This window comes from Pavona decussata, unplaced genomic scaffold (assembly GCF_977016875.1).
Source record: "Pavona decussata unplaced genomic scaffold, jaPavDecu1.1 SCAFFOLD_169, whole genome shotgun sequence".
Taxonomy (NCBI): Eukaryota; Metazoa; Cnidaria; class Anthozoa; order Scleractinia; family Agariciidae; genus Pavona; species Pavona decussata.
Genome location: NW_028145580.1, coordinates 399243 through 421475, shown reverse-complemented (window position 1 = coordinate 421475; position 22233 = coordinate 399243). Strand labels below are relative to the sequence as shown.

Genomic DNA, 22233 nt, shown 5'->3' with positions numbered 1-22233 from the left:
ACAAAGGGGGAGGGGGAGGGGGAGGGGGAAGCCATGGTTACTCTGCGGCGTTCTAGAACGTAAACAACATGGCGGCGAAAACTGTCTAGAATCTGAGTTGACAAGCTGTCAATCTGTCGACGGATGGGAACAGGAAGTTCAAGAGGCACTCCACAGGTAGTGGCGGCTGATACCAATTTGGATGAAGAGAATAACAAAGATTCTAAAAAGAAGAACATGGAGCAGCACGGAGAAGCCTCAAACCTCGGAGACGAACGTGGCGATGCAGTGAAAGCGAACCATCAAAACTCAGTAACAGAAGATATCGACTCATCTCATTCGAGCTCGGATCCGCTGTTAACTTCGTTCAGCGAAACATATCCAGCAATTGCAAAAATTTTGAGGACTACTTACGATCATTATAAAGCCTTGAAAGACGCTTTGGACAATGGGAATCTGACTTCAAAGGTGGCCCTCGATCAGGCCCAAGGTTTGGTTAATGTTAACAGGAAGGTGACCCAGAATAAATCTGCATTTAGAGAGTTTGTGGTGGCTTTAGGGATTCCCAAGCTTTCTCATGACATAGTTGTTGACTGCAGGGAGAATTACCCAGAATTAACTACATGGGACAGAGGAAAAGCAAAGGAAAAAGAGGGTGAAGACGAAGACGATAAAACAGAACAAAATAACGTGGAGGAAGGGAGTAAATCAGAACAAATTGTTGTGAAGGAAACGAATGAAACAGAAATTTTGGTGCAAGGCGATGGCAATCAACAAGAGATTGTGGAGGAAGTGAAGGAAAAGGAACAAGCGGTAGGGGAGGAGGGGGATGAGGTAAGCACTTGGGAGGGGGTACAGTGCAGGAAGCTGATCTCTTAACGAAAGCTCTCGTAAGGGTCTTGACAGCGAGGCATGCGAGACAGACGTGCGAGGCCCACAGATTAGCCTAAAAAACACTCCGGTTAGCTTAAAAAGTACGCCGGTTAGCCTTAAAATAGACCCATTCGGCTAATGCAATGTTGTACCCAATTCAGATCCCCCAGGGTTAAGATTCTTTGTTTATTGCATTTGCATTATAATGTAGCATTCACATTTAAACGATATGGAAATACTTAGAACAAAACATTTTATGCCCAAAGGATTTGAATTGGGTACGACATTGCACTAGCCGAATTGGTCTACGTATAGCACTCAGGTTAGCTTAAATAGCTCCTGGGTTAGCTTAACGGTTAGCATTTATGTTGGCAGTTGTTCAATTTGCCTCGCATGCTTTGCATGTTTTGTTCATGCGTTGGAGGTCTGCCTCGCATGCCTCGCACGTCTGCCTCGCATGCCTCACATGCCTCGCTGACTCGCATATTGTATACACTCCTCTCGTAAGCAGACAGCTCTACTTACAACCCGCCTTCACAAAACCCCTTTTGAAATCCAATACAAACTCTGTATTTGCACATTCCTGTAAGCAGACATTCCCATAAGTGGCCGGCCAGACACTTTCAGGGGTTACGACTTAGACTTTTCCTTTGTTTTTAAGCTCCCGTAAGTGGACATCCAAAAGAAAATCCCATTAGCTTCTGTATGAATCTTATTTAATCAATCAACCTCACATCGCTGTTCGTCACAAATGATTTTACAGTGCATTAATTACAGTTATCGCTATTATCACGGCATTGAATAAGGCAATAAAAAAAAATAATGATTTTATTAAATATGATGCTATTTTTTGTTAGCTGGGCAAGCTCTAATAAGTGGCCATCTATCCCTTACACCTCTAGTGGCTGCTTACGAGAACCATTCTTGTAAGCAGCCGGCTCCAGTTACGGACACCTTTTTTGCATCCTGTGGGTGTCCGCGTATGAGAGCTTCTACTGCTCTTCCTTAAGTAATATGCTAAATTGAAGTGTGCCACTGGATGGTGTTGCATTTTTAAGACTGGGCTGGCTGTAATGGGGTTGTACTTTTAACAGAGTGGCTAGAATGCGGTCATATTTCCAATGTAACTACCTCATCAGAAATACTTCTTAACATTTAACAAAATTAATGTTAAAAGGGTTTTAAAGGTGGATGCCTAAACCCTGTGGGGGGGGGGGTGGGGGTGGGGGGTTACTTATTAAAGTATTGTTGGGTGCATACCCACCGACTGGGGAGGTTTGTGTGATTGTTTTCTCAACTTCCGAAGCATTTTCTCACATGTTCTTTGTGTTTCAGTGATCCCCAGTAAACTGCCTTCAGCTGAGTGATCCAAAATGCAACACTTGAGAAACCAGGTGGGGTGGGGGGGAGGGACTCCCATATAAAAGAGACAGGGGTTATCATTGTACCTTTAAGGGGTTAAAATTTGTGGTTTGGTGCCCCTTAGGGTGCTAAAATCTAAAATGATTTCCGTCAGAGGTACATGTATGGTGGTACCTTTTAGGATATTGAGCTGAAAAATATGGGAGGAAGTAAATATCAGTCAACTGATTTGTTACTTCTTAGGGGTAAAAATATATGTTATTGTTTGGGCCATGCCCATTATTCTGGTCCCTTTTAGGGATTCTTTTCAAAATTTCTGATGATCACCCCTGTCACTTTTATATGGGATTCCCCCCCACCTCCCCCGCTGGGTCGAGGACTCTTTTGTAAATCACTTGTTAGTAAAATTGATTTCCTCAATAAAGATTATTATTATTATTATTATTATTATTATTATTATTATTATTAATCCTTTGGAATGCAGAGAATAGGTTGCCGAAAATTCCCACATGATGCTTTATGCAAGGAGATCCAGACCTTTTAGACCCTGTTTCAGCAGGGATTTGGATTGAAAATAATGATTTCTAGAAATTAGCAATTTTCCTAAACACCCTCTTGAAAAGGGACAAGAAGGAAACCGGAAGGAATAGCGGGCCAGCTGGCGAAAGCGAAAAGCACAAAAAAGTTGGATTGGGACTCTGCCTTTTTCCTCAATTTCTCAGGTTCCCAGGGCTCCTCTTCCTCTCTTTTTGATTTCCAAGACTTTCTCAATGCCATCTGCTCTCCCTGCCCCAACATCCCTTACTTTAAATTCTTGATCAGACCAGCAGGGCCCAGTAGGATGACATGTACTTGTGTCAGATGATGGGGATATTTAGGGACTACAGTCAGTGAGAGCCTAGTTTGACCTTAAAGTAAACTTTCTCTCAGAGTTTTTGTTGTTTCTTTCATCTGCCACTGGTCAAAAACATCAAAACAATTAAACCTTGTTAACTTCATTTTCCACTTAACACCCAATATGGAACAAACAGTGTTCAATTGCTGAAAACTGAGTGCTGTCAAAGAGAAATGTAGATTGGGGGGAGTTCTTGAGGAACAGCTCAAAGCCAACCAACTGGATGTGCACATTTGTTTTATTTTAACCAATCAAACTGCTATTAATTCCAGGTCATTTAATGTTTTAATTTTATTCATGGTTTGTGAAAACTTTAAGCCATAAATGGCTCTATACCAGTAATAATCAAAGATTAGGGAGTGCATTCAATGGTCGCGATCCCAGGCTCTCTCTCCTTTGCCAAGTTGGTGATGATGTCATCCGTCTCTGCAAAATCTGCCGGGGATGCCAAATTCACATCTCAAGATCCATTCATTCGTTGTCCCATACAATTTCGACTTTAATCTGTGTTAGGGATGCGTTCTACATCAATAACCAAACTGCAATGACCAAACTGTTTTTCTATTATTAAAGCTAATGCGATGGTTGTAGACCCACCTGAGATCTGCAGCTTGACCTGTTTCTTCTAGGAGGACAAGGACAAGATGGATGCATTGAAAATGTCACAGAATATCATATCTAAGCTTCTGGCAGCAGTTCTCAACTTTTCCGACCTCAGTGACTCTTTTGTGCTAGCATGTGATGAAGTAGGCTTGACACCAGTTCTTGTCGACATGATTAAAGAACTGCAAGACTCAATTCCTCACCATATTAAATATGTGGTAAGTAAGCTAAAATGATAGATGTTTTTCAAGTTTCTTTTCAAGTCATAAAGCTGAAATTTTTACAAATGGTAATTTATGAATGGTATATCCACTGTACCAAAAAAGATGGCACGTGGTTCAATAACCCATAATTCTTAGCTCGTACAAATGCCCCAAAAAGTTCTAACATCTTCAAACCTAGCATACACAGTGTTGTTAAATACAGGGACGAATTTTGTTAAAAAAATATGTTTTTTCTATGTGCCTATTGGCTGTGTCAGGTTTCCAAGGTATCGTGGAAAAATGCACAGATGTCATCTTTTCCGTAAGTGGATTAGTTTCAACCCAGGATTTATATGATTTTGATATGATTAATTATCAGGTATGATCGTAGGGGTGAGCATAGCTCCGAAAATGACTTTTTTTTCCTTTGTGATTTTATGAGTTAGTAGAGGTTTGCAGTGATTTGGCAAGTTCAGCAATAGCTCTAAAGATACACTGTACCAGTGAACTTAGCAAATGAGCTTTTAAGTCAATATGCAACTGAATGTTGAATAATATTAGTAAAAGCTTTGTATGGGTACTAAAAATAATGGTCAGGGTCCCAAAGGGGTTTAGGGCTCCAGGGCTCCGGCCTTAAAAATGCAGGGCTCCAGGGCTCCAAGGCGAAAATTTCAGGGCTCTAGGGCTCCACATCATCTGCTCTAGGGCTCCGGGCTCCACGCTGGTCTACAATCTTGATATGTAAATATTCTATTTTTAACGCTAAATCAAATACGCAAATAAAAAAGTCAGCAATTCCGATCAATTTTGTAAACCCAAGCAGCCAGTTATATTACCTCCTATTATTTAAAAGTAAATTAAATATTAAACTTGTTTAAATGGGGTTGACAGACCTGCAAGACTCCCACTGTGTGCCCATTGTGTTTATAAAAGCAGTTTATAGTTTTGCTGTACAAGCATGTTTTTAAGCGACTTCTCTTTCTATAAGGGATCAAGGGAGGTTCCTTGTATATCTCTCTAAGTAGCGGCTGGTTTTGTATTAACCCTCTCACTCCCAAGAGTGCCATATGGCACAAAAAGTCATTACGTGCCCAATATTGGGTCAATTTGTATCAAATTTGGACACCAAACAGCTCTTGGAGAGATCTGCACAATGGAAGCATAAAATCTTACCCCCCTCCTACATAAGACATGATTAACCACCCCTCCATTTTTTGTAACTTTTTCCTCTAACACTTTTAAGACCAAGTCACCATTTGACAAGAAACTATGTGCTGAGATCTTCAAATTAAGCTATAGTTTAGGGGTATACCCAGTGTATACGAGAAGTGAGATGTATTTTAAGGTTTATATTTTCTCGTTTTAAACACTTTTCATTCTCTTCAGTTACTTCCTTTGTCTTAGCCTGAATGATTTATACAATGCCCCAGATAAAACCTTTTAATTGGTGTATTACAGTTGGTGTAGGGGTTCACAGTTGCCGTTTTACAAAAATACGACATTTCCCATGGGAGTGAAAGGGTTAAATGCCGTTTTTCCATTAGAATATTTTTCAAACATGGCAGTGATGGTTGAAATTGTGTCACGAAGGGTAGAATTTTCTTGTACGCTTTCGGTTCTTGTGTAAGAGCGTTCTTTCTTTCTGCAAAGTTAACTTCGGAGAGGATTTTATCCACGAGGTTACTAGGACAACCTCTCGATGCCAGGCGTGTTTTAAAGTTTTTAATGTTTTCCTCAAACACTACTTTAGTAGAGCTTGTCCTCAGAAGCCTAAGGGCTTCTCCTTTAACGAAGCCTTTTTTCACGCCTGCTGGGTGGCAACTATTGTAGTTTGTGTATTGAAATGTTTCAGTAGGTTTGTAACGTGTGCGCACGTCGAGAATCAATTCTTTCTCTAATCTCTCTCCCTTATAGACTGTTGTATTCAAGAATGTTGTTTCTAATTGTGAGACTTCAGCGGTTAACTTTATGGTAGTGTGGTATGAATTTGCTTGCTCAATGAAATGTTCTATTAACGCTCTGTCTTAAGATCTCCTTTTCTATAGATGCCATAAAGATGTTGGCAAAAGCTACTGCCATTTTAGTGCCCATGGCAGTTCCGTGTGTTTGGAGATAGTCTTTCCCGTTAAATTGGAAGGAGTTCTCCTTCAGTATAAGGCTGAGCATTTCTCTGAGGAAATTTGTAGCTATAGGACGGTTATTGGCATGAAAGTTCTCATATGTGTTGCATACTATAGTGATTCCTTCCTCCTGTGGGATATTCGTGTAAAGGCTAGTAATATCCATTAAGACTAGAAAAGCATTTCTAGGCACCCTAGTGCTTTCAATAAACCTTATGAAATGTGTCGTATCTTTAAGATGCGAGTCCTGTATTTGTGCTATTGGCTGAAGTAGTTTGTCTACGAATGATGATAGACGTTTTGTTGGGCCATCACATTCAGATATGATAGGTCTTCCGACTAATGTCGGTTTGTGAATTTTTGTGAGGGTATAAAACACTGGGATTCGAGGCGGATTTGGTGTTAGGTTAAACCATTTAACCGTCATTTCGTCTATGCACCCTGTTTGGTGAAGACCCGAAAGTCAGGATGGAAAGGGTCATGAATCAGATGAACAGTAAACAGTATAATCTATTAATCTATTAAGGACATGGGTAAGTATTGAAATTATTAATCTTCATCAATTATTATTTGTATCTTAAAAATGATCTGTCAAGTTTTTTTTTTAATTTGTTGTAACTGATACCTGCGAGCATACTGCTAAAGGAACGTCCCGTTACTTAACTATAAAGTTGTTTTTATCGCGCTCTCTGGCTACAATTATAACAAAGTTTTCATTAAATCCCTTAATAAGTTGTTGCATATCATTGTAAACTGAGATAACCACGTATACTTGTATTATGTACTGTTCTCTCTCCAGATTCTGTTTCTTTATGCCCGTTAACACACACAAACAAACACAAAAAGGCAGTAAAACAAGGATCAATGCAATCTGGGAACTCGAATGATCAAACTTGAAAATGCTGGGCTCCGGGCTCCGTGCAAAATGTCTTTGGGCTCCGGGCTCCACATCCAAAAAAGGATCAGGGCTCCAGTCAGTAAAATGATAGTGCTCCGGGCTCCACAGCAGAAATTTCAGGGCTCCAGGGCTCCAGGGACCCCCCCTTTGGGACCCTGAATGGTCATCTTCAAGCCTGAAATTTGTCGGACAGGTTCTTGCATTGTAACCACAGAAGTTGCTAAATTATATCAATTCAAGGATTTTTCACTAAAGAAATCCTGCGTCATTTAAACCAGTATCTTAAAGTTTAGAATGTGCAGTTCCATAAAATATCTGTGCCCACCCCATGGAACTGGAATTTTTGAAGGGGTGGGGGCCAGGGATTAAACCGAACAACCTTCTGTGGGGAGGGTATGGATTATTTTCTACATCAACACAATCTACATTATGCAACATAATATATTCATTTGCCGCTTAATAATTAACAGAATGCTGAAACACAACAGCTCTCAAAGTACACGACACGTGGTAGAATGCTGTCTACAGTCCTGGGAATCCTTCATAACATGTCAAAGCGTCTTCCAACGAGGAACAGCTTTGCTGCCTGTCAGGCTTTGGATGTGCTGATCCCTTTGCTCAAAGCTGAAGTAATAATATATGCTGCCAAGAGCTTGCTTATTTTGGCCTACTTGACTGATGAAGAAAACAACCATGTAATCATGGCAGATGAAGGTAAATATACTTATTTTGCTAGCAACATAGGAGTGGAAAGGAGCAGCAAATGGGACCACAATTTAAAGGGGGGTTATGCACTGTCCCACCCCTTCATCGCCCGTTTCTCAACATACCGTCTAGCGTAGTCAATTGAGGGACTCATGGTTATGAAACCTTGCCATGAAAACAATGGTGCTGCAATTTATGGTGGTAGGGCCGCGACCATGGACAATCCTTTGTGTTAAGGTTCATACCACAGTTGAATATCTTACCAGGAACGTTTCTATTGGTCAGTTGTTCCAACAAATTTCAAAATCTATTGTGGTTTGTGCACGGTCAAGGTTAAAAACGCTAACAAAAAGATATAACAAAGAAGTTTGTCAAGCCTTCATAGCCGTGGCCTTTTATTAACTATGTTACTAGGGAACAGGCAAACAAGAAGGCCGAAACCTTAAAAAAATGTAAATGTGATTTGTTTACCCACGGAGAAGCAATAAACTCCTAGGAACTTGTTTCAAAGGTGTCCGTGCGTTAAAAGTTGAATTGGAATTTGGAAGTGTTGGTTTTTGTGAATGGTGAAAATCGACGTACCCCGCGGAGAAAAACCCTTGGGGCAGTTAACAACTGAACTCAACTCACATATAGCGTCAACTCCTGGAATCGAACCCGGGTCACATTGGTGGGAGGCGAGTGCTCTGTCATCTCTGCCTCCCTTATCCTGTTTACTATGGTGACGGCTGGGTCAAAATAATATTGCTGACTTCTACCGCGCAAATTCAACCTATCGTTTTCAAATGCCTAACAATGTTGATAATTATTTCAAGGATAAAATCATAAAATGACATACAATGCAAACAGATTTAGCCTTAATCTAAGAAACAAATGTTCTGACATCTGATCTTACTCTTCACTTGTATTAATAATGCGTGTATGAGTTTGTGCATATGAAGATTATCGAATGCGCTATAATGCTACATTATCATTACCATACAAAAACAGAAATGTTGTTTGTCTTTAATGTCTTGTGACACTGGCATTGTCATCATTACCAAACCCGACATCAAATTACTTTAATTTCAGGTCCGATCAAATTCCTCATAAGTATACTAAATAAATCGCTGAGAATGGTCAGGCACAGATATTTTGGCTTCTCCTCCGCGGAGCTTGCAGAGGGACTGACGCAAATTGCAGTGAATGACAACAACAAGAAAACGGTATGTCGGGTTTGGCTGTTACGAATTTGTACAGGTGTGCATGGTTTACAATCCGGTCATTTCTTTGTTGGCTATCTGAGGCACATGAAGTCGGGTTTTAATTAACCACTTGTGGACGCCAATGCAAAGGCATCTCCTTCCCATTTAGTAAGGATTTGACTTCAAATTTTTAGCGAAATACTATAATGAAGAAATATATCCTAGGAAGCTTCATTTTAGTAGTACTCTTTGTGAGGGACAAACTTGACGCAGTTGTTTTGAATAATGATGAACAATTATCCTGCATAATCGCGCGGAATATCGCCTGATTTTTGCCGACTCGGCCTACGGCCTCGTCGGCTAAGTATCAGGCGATATTCCGCGCGATTTCGCAGGATAATTGTTCAACATATGTGCATATATGAATAATGATAGGTACAACTGAGCACTTTCGTGATTCCAAAAGGACAAGATCGCCTGATAGGACTTGTCTTCGTCACTACGCTGTTCTTACAAAAGTCCTAGAAAAATGACTCTCTTGTTTTCTCGTTTTCCCGCCAAATGACACTTGCTCACTCGCGCGTGCTCTTTGTTGGAAAACTTCGCACGTACTAAAATCTAAAGCCTGGTTTTCACCAGCGACGCAAATACAAGCATATTAGTGCAAGGACGAGCACAAGGATCAATTTTTTTTCTTTTCGTATGGTTGCGCTTGCGTTCTTGTTGTGCTGTGCTTAAACGGAGCGCAGCCTAAACACAAGGAAATCTGATGTGTCTGGCCAATCGAAGCACTCTTTCCAGCTTTCACTCGTGCAAGAGCGTCCTTTAGGTGGGAAATAAAGATGGCGAAAGATGCAACATACTTCGACGAAACGTTTTCCGAGGTAGTACGCAACTAGCGAGTGCTATATGACAAATAATCCAAGGAGTTAAGGATAAAAACAAAAAGCCGAGTTTATTTGCCTTTATTAATGCGTATTAATGTTCAGTTCCCAACACACCGGGAGTAGAATTCATGATCTGAAAGCCTTAGCTTTCTTACGAGGTTGTTCAATTCCCCTTTACTCTTCTTTTCCTTAAAAATGTCTCTCACCCAGAAAGGTTTTGTCTTCTTGTTTTCTGATTGCATGCGTCGACATTTGAGCGTGCTGACTGCCATATTCACCGCGTAATGAAGACTTGGAACTAGTGAGTGTCTTTTTTTTTGTGCCGTGTGCTTGTGCTTGCGTCGCGTTCTCCCTTGACGTAAAGCTTTCATGCTTACGTTTGTGCTTGCGTCGCTAGTGAAAACCAGGCTCCAATGAGCGCAGTTGGTTTGGCAAATGTTCGATGCCTCTGTCAAATCTGGGATTACTGAAATATTTTAATAAAACCAAAAGATTCAACATTTTGAAATGTGAATTCCCCTCCATTTCGAATTATTGTTGTTAATGGCCGACTGGCCATTGAATGGTTGGCGACTCGTATGCGTGAAAGACTTTCAAATTCATGGTGTCATCATTCAAGCAACACATTCTACAAAAAGTATTTTATGTGTACAATGTTTTCGTCAACAGATACTCAGGTTTAGTGATTTTGACAGCTGAATATTTTAAAATTTATTTTTTTAAATTTCTATGAATCAGACAAAGTTTCACTACAAACTAACACCAATTTGTTAAAAAGGTATTCGAAAAAAAAAACTTATCCGCACTTTTTATTGGAGAAACATGGATGCAATGGTACCATACAATTCAGTGGTAGAAAATTCGAAAACCTTGCACACTACTGGAATGTATGCAGTACATTCGAATGAAACGAAAGCTACGTAAGGCAAAACTTAAGCTCTTTCATTTCGTTGGAGTAAAGTACTTAACCTTCAGTTCATGGCTGGCGAGCGGCTCAATACTTGTATTGGCAGCCGTCTTTGGTTTGCAAATGCCAGAAAGTCAGGACAAGGGAAAATTGCGAGCGTCTTTCATCTTGACTCCCTTGTAACTTTTCTTTCTGTTCTTTTCTTGCCTGGTTATTCTTTCCGATCTGTTTTCGTAATCTAACAAATATTCAGCGATCGCTCAGGACTTCATTTTTCTCGTAGCAATAGGATTAGCACTAATTATGGGTAATTTTGGGTAATTTCCGATACATTAAAATTCTAGCTTGGCTACGACGCTTGGGGGAATAAAACAACGGAAATTACAATTTTTTTTCTTTACATTGAGGTTCAGAGATGAATAATTAATTTCTTTTGTTTTATTCCCCCAGGCCTCGTAGCCAAGCTAGAATTTTGATAAATCGGAAATGGTCTAATTAACGACATCTTGCACAATTATTTCAGATTGCTCAATGTGGAGGTATACCAGTCCTTGTGACAATGTTAGAAAAAGCTAAAAGCGACATCGAGAGACTGAACGCGTGTAATACATTGTGGACCTTGGCTTTTGATGAAGACAACAGGCAAGAAATTAAGAACAACGACTCTGCTCTTCTTGAGCTGCGAAAACTTCTTTTGACAAAGAACAGCGAGTTAAAAGGAGCTGCTGGTGGTGCATTGTGGGAAACTGGGAATGCGAGGGCAAAGAAAAACACGCCGAGGAAAAACAGCTGTCAGTTACAGCTCAAGAAGCAGAAGGTAGAGTTTTTCTTTAAGAAGCTCGTATACAAACTTCAGACCGGGGATTCTGGGGGTGGGGGGAGGGGGGTTCTACCTGAGCCGAATTTAAACAACTGTTTTAACATTTGACTTTTTCAGAAATTTATCTGGGAACAATTTGTTAGGGTAAGTCAAAGTTCACTGAATTAGCCTTTATCATTGCAACTAATTTTTGACAGGCAGTTTAATCAGAAATCAATGATTCCTTTTTTTAAGTGTACAAAATTGACTTTCTTACAGCAGTTAACTATACGTTAAAGTTCTGCAGTGAACCCATGGATTTCCTAGTGAGTGTTAGCCCAGTAAGGAAATGGGGGACCACACGAGGTAAAGAAAAAACTTCGACTTTGGCGGGAATCGAACCCACGGACTCCGAGCAATTACCGTTTGGAGTGTGCCTCACCACTTCATGCATGTAAGATTTCCTTCTTGTCAAATTACCTTTTTGTTGGATTTTTCTAGTTTGTATTCTTATGTAATTATAGACACCAAGCACGTGATGATCAGCTATCAGTGGGATGTACAAAAACCCATGATTCAGCTGAAAAACCAGCTGCAGGCGCAAGGCTACAAGGTTTGGATGGATGTTGATGAGATGGGAGGCTCTACACTGGAGAGCATGGCCAACGCTGTAGAGAATGCAAGTGTTGTGTTGGTTTGTGTGTCTCAGAAGTACAAGGAGAGTCCAAACTGCAGATCAGGTGATTATAAAACAAGTGAAGTGTTCTCGATCTTAAGCTAAAGTAAAACCAAGGTTGGTCTAGTGGATGGGGAAGTTAGCGCGTCCAGAATTTCAATTTAAGTAAGATCGTTAGATCTTAAATTTAGTATTTCTCAACTAAGTTGGTCTCTGCACTGCCCCGTTGTTTGGACAGGAAACTCTCCCCACTCAGATGTATAAATGCGCTTGCAGTAGAGAACATCTAGGTAGCGTGGTTGTATACTATAAAACTGTGCTTGTGAACACAGTCGACGGAGTTCCCCATCAAAAGGTTGAACAGAAAACCAAAATTGTTACTAGAATATTGATATTACGAGCTCAAGTATAGCAAAGGTTAGGTAAAACTGTTATCTGGATATTTCAAAGGGCCTTTAAAAATGTCTCCAACAGACTCACCGAACAGGGATGAAATCTTTCTACTGTAAATATGTACATGTAAAAGGGATATAATAGTAGTTCGAATTCACCTAGACTGCTGGATAAAAAGACAACAGACGCATTTATACAGGCTTAGCCCCATTATGAAGAAGATGAATTTTTCACAATTCTGTACATTGTTTTATTTTAGGATTCAGCCATTTCCTGCTAACATTTGTGAATATTTTGCTTCAAGTTGAGGCTAACCCTGTATAAATGCGTCTTTTGTCTTTTTATCCAGCGGTCTTAGTAAATTCGAAACTGGGCTACTTTCTACGGAAGGTACATGAAGGGGCTACCGTTTCTTTCACTAATGGTATACCTAATAGTAAGGATTTGGACCTCGCGACGGAGCCTCCCCGTATAAAACTTTGTTGAGTAACCCCACCCCCCACCCCCCACCCCCCAGCCCCCAGAGGGGAATTTCACCTCCCCTCAGAAGTGGCTCATCTGCGAGGTTCGTCACGTTAGAGGCTCTGTAGACAGTACAGAATTTATATGTAACCTTTTTTTGACAATTTAGAGGCAGAATACACGTATCAGCTACACAAGGACGTCATTCCTCTGATGATGGATTATAAATACAAACCTGATGGATGGCTTGGCATCATTGTGGGATCAAAATTCTGGATTGACTTTAGCGAAAAGCATAAACTAGACACTAACGTGGAAAAACTTACTAAGGAACTCGGGAACAGAGGGAAAATCGCGGCACAGGAAACCATTCAAGGTATGAGATTAAAGAGTTTTGACAGTTCAATCTTCACTCATGACGCCTCCCTCTAACTCACTCCTGTAAAAAAAGAAAGAAATGTTAATGTAATTTGTTCACCCACGGAGCACCGAACAGCTTTCTTGGGCCTCGTTCAAAAGTGTCCGCTCGTCCCAGGTCGAATTGGAATTTGGAAATGTTGTTTGTTTCGGAGGGTGAAAACCGGAGTACTCAGAGAAAAACCCGCCGAGTAGTGGCGTGAACCAACTACAAAATCAGCCCACATGTAACGCTGAGTCATGGAATCGAACCCGGGCCACATTGGTGAGAGGCGAATGCTCTCAGCACTGCGCCATCGGAAGAATAAGCCAACCAGAATGCCTGAGAAGAAGCATTGTGATTGGTTTATTCTTCTACTTCCGTTCGCGACTCCGATAATCCGCTTTTCACTTGATGGTAAGGAACGACATCATAAGCCTAATCGGAAGGAAATGGAAACTGTTCTGCTTCTTGCGACTCCGCTTACGTCCCCCTTGTTTGGTTTTCGCCGGGTCATTATCGCTCCTACGACTACGCTTTTGACTCCCTCTTTAGTGACAACTAACCTTTCAAGGGTCATGTGAATTTAAAAGATGGTGTGCCAAAAATGTATCTCATCATTCGTGTACAAATTATAATGCGAGTTAGATAGAAAGGCCGCTTTCTTTCCAACTCTCAACGCTCCGAGATTTACATGGATGATTTGTTTTCAAGACATCATTAATACAACACAGTTGTTCATTCGTTACATTTGGTGCTCTCATTAGGGAGGAGAGAGTCCAAAGGAAAACAGCCCCCTTTTGCACGAGTTACTATAGTCGCTATGCAAGTGTTACGGAAATGTTGGGATAATTAAAATGGGAAACTCTCGGAACACGAAGGAAAACAGTTAGACTCTCCTTTTAGGACAAACTTTCCCATGAACTAACCGACATCCCGGCAGAAAATTACTTGAAACCCAATAGTGAAAGAAGCACCCGTAGCAGCCATTTATTTAAGTATACAGTTCCTCAAGCAAATAAAGACGTTTTTAAGTTCTCATTTTTTTTCCAAGAACAATTACAGAATGGAAGTCTCTTGCCGAGGAAATTGTGACAGCAACTTCAATTGGCCATTTAAATTTAAATTGGCCGATCTTTTTAAAAGTATTTTAAATAGGTAGTTTTTAATATGTATTGATCTTTTTTAATAGTTGGTGTGATATCAGGTTTTTTACCGACTTAATAAGGATTAGATGTACATGTAGATAATAATAATATTATTGTTTTTATTCGATTAACCGCCCTGGGCGTTTATTATTTTCCCAACATCTCTCGCAAGCGAGGACATGTTTTGAGAATGACAAAACAAGGGATAACAAGTTTATTTCGCTTCAACAAGACCAAACAAAGTGTAAAAGCTTACATAAACAATATAAAAGGTCATTAGCTATCGTATCTAAAACCAATTTTGGAACACAACTAACTCTCCTCTTGCTTCACGCTGGGCCAGTACAGAAAATGTTTTGTTGAGAGGGGGTGAGGTGGGCGCTTATTAACTTTTTGGGCTTTGAGGGTGAGCGCTCATTCGAAGGTGGGCGGTTAATCGAATAAATACGGTAATTGGAAAAAAGCTTGGTTAAAAAATATTCCCGGCCTTTTTATTGATGTGGGATTGTCGCCATTTTTGTCTCATTTATAGTTGCGACTGTTGATGTTGTTGATGCCCCGCCCCAGACCTCCATCAGATCGTGGACGAACAATGACGTAAGAAACTGGCTCAAGGAAGTGGGATTGGAAGGACGGTAAGTAATTAAAAACATATCTTGCTTTAGAAGTAGCTGACTTTCCTGCGGTGGTGCTGCATTTGCCGTTGCGCATTCTCTGGTCACATGTGGTGCGTGCGTGTTGCTTCGCCCTTCGGAGAATGAAAGCTCAAAAGATATAACATACAGCCTACAACAACAATGTAAACAATAGAAGTGGAATACATGTAAATGAAATACATTTCAAAAACTCATTATAATTCGTAAGCCCATTGACCTATCAAATGGTCGATAATACATCACGTGTAGTGACTTTATATCGATAAACCTCTTCCTTATTAGTATGCGGTGTTTTATCAGCTGATAAAACACTCCTCATTAGTATGCGGTGTTTTTCTCGTATGCTAATTTCCAACGGTCACAAAAGCCTTATTGTTATGAACTCTATTGACACATGCTTTTCCAGAAAGCACGTGTTTTATCGGGTCTAAAACCACTCGGCTGCGCCTCGGGGATTTAAACCCGACAAAACACTCCTGCTCGTTTTTTAAACATTACACATTTGAATTGCGGATGAAAAGGTGAATATGTGAATGACCGTTGGAGATATGCACAAAATGACCAGCTCCCAGTTGGCTTGATAGCTCAGTTGGTAGAGCACTGCACCGGCATCGCAGAGGTCATGGGTTCGAATCCGAATTCGAGTTCGGTTTCTTTTTTTTCAGGCTTTTTTTTCCACAACTGCTTAAGTTGCGTAAATAACCGCGAGGATCTTTCTTCTAGTTAATATTTAGAATTATGTGTAGTAAAAATTAGGCCTTGGTAGGGTTGGGGCTGTTTGCTGTCTGTTTGGACTGCGATGGTCATTCACTAACTCATATCTTTCATCCACAATTCAAATATATTTATTTCATATATTCTACTTCCGTCACTTCACCTCGATCGGTATATCACGAATTCACAATATGACCAGCTCCCAGTTGGCTTAATAGCTCAGTTGGTAGAGCACTGCACCGGCATCGCAGAGGACATGGGTTCGAATCCCGTTCAATCCCGAATATTTTCAAGCTTTCTTTTCGCAACTGCTTAAGTTGTGTACATAACTGCGATGATCATTTACTTATTCATAATGTGAACATCGGAAAAAAATCTCATAAATAGTTCAGTGTGTAGAATCCTGATCATAGCTTCCTCATCGCTGTACTCAATTGTATAACCAACCCTTTTCACTTCCGAAGGCGAATGAATTGTTATTAGACTTTTCACAAGTCAATTCTCCACCTTACTGGATCCCGCGAAAACGGACTTTCAAGAAAGCCTGGAACTGTTCTGTACGAGTGTGATAAAAAAGGCAATTATCTTTTTAAGTTGGGAAGACCAGAGGATGAAAACGAAACCTTTTATGGGTATAGGCAATAAATGTGAAGCAAGTATAACTAACAGAACACAGCTTATCTTTTGCGTATTTCCTGCGCGTAGCACCGAATGCAGGTTTCACTTTTCATTGTTCAGTATTGTCCTTCTTCGTTGTTTGAGTGCTGTTTCTGTTCAGAATTCGTAGAGCGTTCCCAATTTGGCAGGACTGGCCTTTAAGCGTCTATAGCTATGTAGCCCCACTTTAAAAAGAATTCAATCAATCAAAAGCTTTATTTAAACACGATAAAATTTAAAGCTTGATAGCTTAAGAGGTCGTGTATGAATAATCATTGTAAAAAGTTACACAGGTGTTTCAACGATAAAAGTTGATAAAACTAACTAAACGCTTGAAAATTCTACAGTGCAGGTTGCTAACAGAACACAGCTTATCTTTTGCGTATTTCCTGCGCGTAGCACCGAATGCAGGTTTCACTTTTCATTGTTCAGTATTGTCCTTCTTCGTTGTTTGAGTGCTGTTTCTGTTCAGAATTCGTAGAGCGTTCCCAATTTGGCAGGACTGGCCTTTAAGCGTCTATAGCTATGTAACCCCACTTTAAAAAGAATTCAATCAATCAAAAGCTTTATTTAAACACGATAAAATTTAAAGCTTGATAGCTTAAGAGGTCGTGTATAAATAATCATTGTAAAAAGTTACACAGGTGTTTCAACGATAAAAGTTGATAAAATTAACTAAACGCTTGAAAATTCTACAGTGCAGGTTGCTAAAGTCAATGTCTTTAATTATATTCAACTTGTGAATCATTTTGATAAAACTGTGTAAACTGCTTTACGGCGCTCGCCTGGTAGAAGATTACATAAAATTGCCCGCCTATAGGATATTGAAAACTTCATGATACAATGTTTTTGTATTGAATTGTGTTATTCGATCCTGAGTTTATAACTTATTGCCTCAACAGTGTGGATTCAAAAGCTGTAGAAAGACTGGATGGTCGGATGTTGTTGCGGCTTCAGGATCTTCGAAAGGAGGTTGACATAAACGTTTTATTTGACATTTTCGTTTTAGCAAGAGCCTTTACACCCGTATATTTGTAGAGTAAGTTGGTGCGCTGCTTTAACGTTCCACTACATGCCTTTCAAGAGTTCCTTTATGACGTAGAGGTTGAAACATGACAATTGTGGTGGTTATAGGTACTTAAAAACCCTTTACGCCATGTCAAAATACGCTTACATTTCCTGAAAAGTACTCATGTAATTCCAGCGTTTTGATTGGCTTAGCGCTCATGGGATATCAGTCATTATACCATGTTCCGGGAAATAGTGTTGTGGTCGGTCGCTCAAGATTAAGCAATATTTCTTGGTTGTTTTTAATAAACAATCAGATATTTCACTTGCGCTTGTTGGATACGGGATCCCTCACATTTTTTCGGGATAAAAGAACGCGCGCGAAAATTGTCTCCCGCGAGGAGACGCGACACGCGTGTTTGGCCCCTGCTGTACTATCCTCAAGAAAAATAAGGGGCTGCTCGTAGTCTAGTGGAAAAATTGTAAATTTGTATGTTTTTGGGGAACATGCAATCACGTAATTGATATAAGGTGAAGTAATTATCACTTTATTTATCGTTTGCTTCTCCGTTTTGGAACACTCACCTGAATAGTTTCTGGCTCAGTCACTTAGATGGCAAAGCACGTGATAGGTTTCCTGCATGTTGCCGAGAGTTTGCAGGTTCAAAACCCTTCAGAGAAAGTCCCCTTTACTCGTGCTAGCTCGGAGAGTTTGGCCGTATAACTTCCAAACAACTCACGATCGGGACATTCAACGTTACCTGACTGTTTTTATAAGAAATGAGGTGACGGTCTTTAGCTGCAGCGGAGAGAAATCTAACCGATAGAAGCTCGTCACGCAATCTTTCCTTCCCAACGAGACGAGGAAAGATTGCGTGACGAGCCAAAAGAATGTCTGCTGATTGATTTCCAAAAAAATTACTGCGATAAAATATTCACCTGAAAAACTTCTTCCTTAATTTCAGAGTCCCGAATTCTTCTACTCATCCATCAGAACTGACTTTCACCTTGCTAGCGTGTTTGATGTTCTGGAATTCACAGATGAATTGGACAAATTGGAGAGAGTTCTTCCCTGTGTCAGATAAATGACAAAATCTCTCAGTTCTGTCATCCCTCCTTGGCATGGTACAGCTCTTAAATGAGTCTGTATCGGTGAAGTCATATAGTTAATGAAAGGCAATGGTAATGAAGCCAAACCGTTATTTCTTTGTTATATTTGTGGGCCGTGACCGTGCAATTCAACTACTTCGCGATTATTCCAATTCGTTCAACGTACTGTATGGGCGAAGTATTCTGGAACTAAACTGATAGGAACGGCGTTCAAGTGAGGAAGAAAAATGAAAACTTCACCGTCGTGTGCTCACGTTCTCGACAAAAGCTTGAATTTGGTCATTTGACGTTGTTGTTTTGCTGATAAGAGTCATCATTACATCACGGGATTTAGTACATTGATTGAAAAAATAATTCACTGCTTGAAGCCCTGCGTCGATGGTGATGGCATTATACAACGAGGTAATCTCCATCAAGGGCTTGGTTAGGGTCTTTAATGTATGACGGGTGAGCCTTTAACGATGGGCGCCATTATTTGATTTAAGTAATGGACTATTTTACAGTTGTGTGCTAAGTGACCTGGGGCCCGTTTCTCGAAAGTCCCGGTAACTTACCGGGCCCGATAAGTATATTTGTAAATGCTTTTTCGCCGATTACACAGTGAATACAGGCATGATACTTGGATAATGTTTTCATCGAAACATTTGTCACCAAAGACACTTATCGGGCCCGGAAAGTGACCGGGACTTTCGAGAAACGGGCCCATGGTCTTGGATTCTAAGCGAGGCTGGGGGCGACCTTTTGATACAAACCTCACTGCTTTTCATATTTAGATCAAGCTGTTCTTATGCTAACTAGTTTTCATTTACATATGAAAAGCAGTGAGGTCTGTTTTTTTTAAAAACAAGGTCACCTCCAACCTCGCTTGCAATCCAAGACCAGGTCACTAAGTACACAACTGTAAAATGGCTTATTAGAAATGAGCTCTGAAGGGCAGCTGCAAGCGGAAGCAGTTGGTCAGCGTGGGTTTATAGTTAAGGTTGTGAAATTTAAGTTTGAAGTAAATGCGTGAGGTTCTTGGAGTAGTGACAATTAGATTTTTAAGCAGTGTCTGGCAATTGCTCGTGAAGAGTTTCCATGACAATATTTTTGCCTGACCTGAGTGAGTTCTTTGTCAACATTTTATCCAGCGCAGAACTTGATCAGATTTACCATATTCGTTCTCTCAGCCGTGAAACTGAGCTCCACTCCATATTCTCAATTGCTTAGACTTCGACGTTTTTAATTATGTAGTGACAACTGTGATTTTTCTAACAAATCAGAGGAAATGCACCCATTTTAATAAAGGTATGCCAAATTGTTAGCCAGGTCAAGCTGGCAAAGATCGTATCTAATGGTTAAATGCGAAGCCTGGCGAAAAGTTAACATAGAGGTGCTGAGAAATCTACGAAATAAGGCTGACCGGCAGTTTAAGTAAGTTTATTTATTGAAGCTGCGTTGTGCTCAGACTAGTCTTAATTAACATGAATTAAATATACATCAATCATAACTCATCAAATAGGTATCGAAGCTTCAATCTTATTTAATGAATATAAATCTACCAAATATACAGATAACAACATTGACTTTGTGTATTGCAACTGAAGTATACCAGTATTGAGACTAATACGGCCTTAATTATTGAATTCAGATAAGGATTATTATACCATCTAATATGTATTGAAATTTGATGTCTTTTTTTCGACTCGGCAAAAAAAAAAAAAAAAAAACCATTTAAATACATGTAACAATAACCATAAAAAAAAAAATGAACAAGAAACGTTTCAAGTCAGCAATAGACCATAAAATGACGCCATAAAATGTCCAAAACTTGGCACTTGAGTTTTGAACATTTTCTGCCGTCATTTTATGGTCTATAAGAGTATAGACCATAGAAAACTGCCGTTGATTTGTTAATAACATCAGTCTCAAGTTCAGCTAAAGCAAAATGATCTAAGATCAGTTTTCAATTGATTGTTGTTCAACCAAACGCTAAGTAATTCCTTCAACCAATCACAACATATGTAGACGGAGACCAATCAGAATTCCCAACAAGTGCATGTAACCGGCGCCAAGCGCGGGAAGAACAGTGTGGACAAGTCTTGATTGGTTTTGGTTTTTGCTTCTCATTGGCTGAAATAGTATGGCGCGACACTTACTAACCAATCACAAGGCAAAGAAAAGCAAAAGCCAAAACAAATGCAAAATTCATTTCTACAATCAATTAAAAACACCTAACTTAATACATGTAAATACATGTAAAATGAGTGTACTTAAGAAGTCTTTATTGCTATAGTGGTAAGTTACTTAAATGAATTATTAAGCATCTAGCTGAGGTAAAAGTTACTCTGTTAAAAAATCAAGATGAATAAAAGAGCGGTTTTCAAATGAGTATCGAAAGTAATTTTGCTAATGCTTTGGTTTGGTTCACTGCTTTCTCAGTAATTTGTTGCCAAAGTTCGCGCCAATCCAATCGCGGTTTGCTCAAACCACGTTTTCCCGCGCTCGGCGTCGGTTATATGTATTTTCTTCAGGGTTTGATTGGTTCATTGTGCTGTTTGCGTCCGTTGTGATTGGCCATTTAAATTACTTTGGATTCGTTTTACGACGCTCGAATAAAAACCGTACCGCTCTACTTAGTTCACTATGCCTGTAGCTTTAATACAAATTAAAAGACAATTGACTGATCTAAACGACCAGGCCAACTAGTAAGCACCTTGTTAGCTATTGGAATCTTTTGACAGCTACATAATTTAGATACGACGCCATAGACGTACGACCATAATGTAACAATAGGGGGCTACATTAATGAAACCCTGCTAAATTAAGATGTATCCCAAGTATTGTTCTTTAAGGTGATTCCGGCGAAATAAAAGTTGTCGTGAAAAATTTCTTAAACTTTCTGTGATTGTTCACTACTATGTACTATTTTGAGAAATAAAATAAAAAAGATAGGTCACCTTGCCCGTGAAGGAGTTACGATCCACTCAATTTACTCTATAATCGCTTGCAATATTCGCTTTCAAAAATGAGTTTATTTGATCAGTTATTTTCATGTCTGGTGGCAACAGAAGTCACATCGATAAAGCACAATTTAGAAAAACGTTATGCGTAGAATGTATGAAGCATCAGTAATCGGCAACTAAAGGTAAATTTCTTGGCAGGGAAGCAAAATACGAAGCAGTATCAACCCAGAACGTTTCTTGCATGGGAGTTCTCAGTATCACTATTTTATGCCCGCGAGTGGTGGGCAAGCTCCTATTTCTGCCACTAACTTACTTTTCTGTCGCTTTTCTAAAGAGGTTTTACACATAAAGGGGATAAGAGCTAAGGTAAAATTATGAGATAAAAAAGGATAGGTCACCATCCTCGTTTAGGAGTAAAGACGCGCGCTTATGACCTAAGAAATTATGCACAGTAAGAATGCGCAATGCCCCTAAACAATAGACTATCGATATTCCTACAATGGGCTTTTATTAAGGAACAATACTGAAGAGACATCTTAACTTGAGAGGGCTTCGTGAATCTGGCCTTGCATGCGCCTATCACAGGAACGCGCTCTAGATTTCAGTATCCACTCTTCCCTCGTCTATCAAAGAGTTCACAAAGACTTTCCCA

General features: G+C 39.9%; 1 pseudogene across 1 annotated transcript; it reads left to right on the top strand.

Annotated features, from left to right (window-relative positions):
• The first annotated feature begins 17 nt into the window (after positions 1 to 17).
• Positions 18 to 21587, top strand: LOC146464061 (uncharacterized; annotated as a pseudogene). Its single transcript, XR_014856730.1, has 10 exons — positions 18 to 813; positions 3739 to 3930; positions 7404 to 7647; positions 8710 to 8843; positions 11140 to 11433; positions 11940 to 12155; positions 13116 to 13322; positions 15024 to 15126; positions 17421 to 17490; positions 18492 to 21587. The product of XR_014856730.1 is annotated as an uncharacterized LOC146464061 (transcript).
• The last annotated feature ends 646 nt before the right edge of the window (positions 21588 to 22233 follow it).